Genomic DNA, 2049 nt, shown 5'->3' with positions numbered 1-2049 from the left:
CCCGCCCCGCCCGCTTTCTCTGCAGTCCTATAAGAAAGTTCCCCTTTTCTCCCCTCCATCAGTGCTCCTCTTTCATATCTTTTTTAACCATTTGAGAAATCGGGCTGCCTTCTCCCCTCCCCTTCCCGAGCGGCTGGGCGACAGGTAAGAGATGTTCATCACCAAACCTTGTCTTCTCCTTCTCCTCCTCCCCATTCTTTTCCATCTCCTTCTTCTTGGTTAGAGCCTGGTGCTAAAAGCACCAAGGTCTCAGCTTGATTCCCTGTATAGGACACGAGACCTTTCGTTTGGGACCACAGGACCTTTCCTGCCTCGATGACCTCTTGAGGTCTTTTCCAGCCCCGTTTCTCCCCGTGGTTTCTTCTTCTCCTTCCTCCTGCCTTTCCTTTGCTCCTGCCTAGCCCCATAGAAATGTCCTTGTTGGTTATGAATTGACTAAGCATCCCCCAACACACACACACACACACACACTTGAAGCTCTGGCATGACACTGGGTTTAGCCCATGGGGTGCTGCAGAGGAGGAGCTCTCCGCCGCTGAGCCCCGTCGCTGGGGCTGAACTTTCTTGGGAGATGCTGAAAGTCAGAAATGGCACCTGGCGCAGGAGAGGTGGGCAGGACTGACTCGGGGGACACTCAGCTGAATTAGGAGGCTTGATCTGGTGGATTTGTTGGGCCGGGAGTTCAACAGCAGCAGGTCAAGCTATTGGGGAGGGGGGGAGGTGGGGGAACAGGAGAAGAGGGCTGCCCGCTGAGAGCCAGGTGGCAGAAAGCCTTGTCGTGTCAGGGATTGAAAAAGAGCCGGCACTGGAGAGATGCGCCTCGTCTTCCCCCTTGGAAGGGGCCGGGAGGACTTACAGGTGTCTTAAGAAATGCTCCTTTTCCATCCTTGATTTTTTTTTGGTTAGTAACCAAAAGAGCTTCGCTTGGCTTTGGACTGTGCCTGGAAACGTTCCTCTCCATGTAAAAGAGAATTGGGCTTGTTCTACTAAATCAACCCTTTCTAGACGTTGGCTGCAGGAGGCTGGCTCTTTCTCAGCTCCCTCTCTTTTTTTTTCTGTGTAGCTTGATTTTGGGAAGGAGAAAGTTCGGGGTGGGTTCAGTTCAGTCACTTGAGGGGGTTTTTGCCCTTTCCCCCTGCACGCTTGGGGAATGAGAAGGTCCCCCGGCTGCTGAGAAGCCAGTCTTGAGCTCTAGCCTGGCCTGTCCCCGGGCTGCTGTGCCAGGCGCTGCACGTGCTCGAGAGCCTGGGCGGCTCCGCGGGAGCAGCGTGGCCTGGGGGCGCTGCCCATCGCCTGCCCCGGACCTCCCCCCGGGGAGAGGTGGGCAGGACTGGGGGCGCAAGGGAATCGGACCTACAAAGCCACCTGCACCCACCCGGCCACATGCCCCGTTCCCTGGAGCTGCACCCACGCCTAGCTGTGGACTCTTTCAGTGTGCACGGAACTCACCCTTTATTGCGGGTAATTGGTATGAGTGTCCTCCCTTCAGGCTCTTCTCAGCCTCTCCGGCCGTTTGTAGCTCTGTCCGACATAAGCTAGTCTTCTGGGTAGGTGATTAGAAACTTCCACTTCTTTCCGAAAGGTACAGCATTTGCTTAGCACCTAGCATGTTAGATACATGCCATGTACTTGTACAGACTTGTACGTGTGGGTTAGTGGATGCTAAAAACTTACACACAGTGTGCTAGCGGGATGGGTAAGTACTGTATCACATGAGATACATTATATACCTGAGGACAGGATGGGTATATTACAGCCTGTGTATTATATGTGTTATAGCACCCATTTATCATGCATACCATCTATATCATGAATATTATATATTACATTCTGATATATCGGATATATTGATCTCTCGCTCTCGCTCTCTCTCTCTATATATATGAATATTGTATATATCGCGTATATCATAAATATAATCTATATGGTGTAGATCATAGTACCCTTGATGTAAGGTGATATATAGTTACAGCAAGGGAAATTCAAGTTGCAGCAAGGGAAGTTTAGGTTAGATATCACCAAAAAAAAAAAAAAAAAAAAAAATCTCAC

General features: G+C 50.9%; 1 protein-coding gene across 1 annotated transcript in view; it reads left to right on the top strand.

Annotated features, from left to right (window-relative positions):
• Window positions 1–69: 69 nt before the first annotated feature.
• IRF4 (interferon regulatory factor 4) overlaps window positions 70–2049 on the top strand; it is a 19889-nt gene continuing 17909 nt past the window's right edge. The window contains exon 1 of the mRNA XM_019542535.1: window positions 70–144. The gene's annotated coding sequence lies outside the window, so the exon portion shown is untranslated. The remainder of the gene's footprint in view (window positions 145–2049) is intronic.

Source organism: Crocodylus porosus, unplaced genomic scaffold (assembly GCF_001723895.1).
Source record: "Crocodylus porosus isolate Cpor-Errol unplaced genomic scaffold, CroPor_comp1, whole genome shotgun sequence".
In the NCBI taxonomy this organism is placed as follows: domain Eukaryota; kingdom Metazoa; phylum Chordata; order Crocodylia; family Crocodylidae; genus Crocodylus; species Crocodylus porosus.
This window is presented reverse-complemented; position numbering and strand designations above follow the sequence as displayed.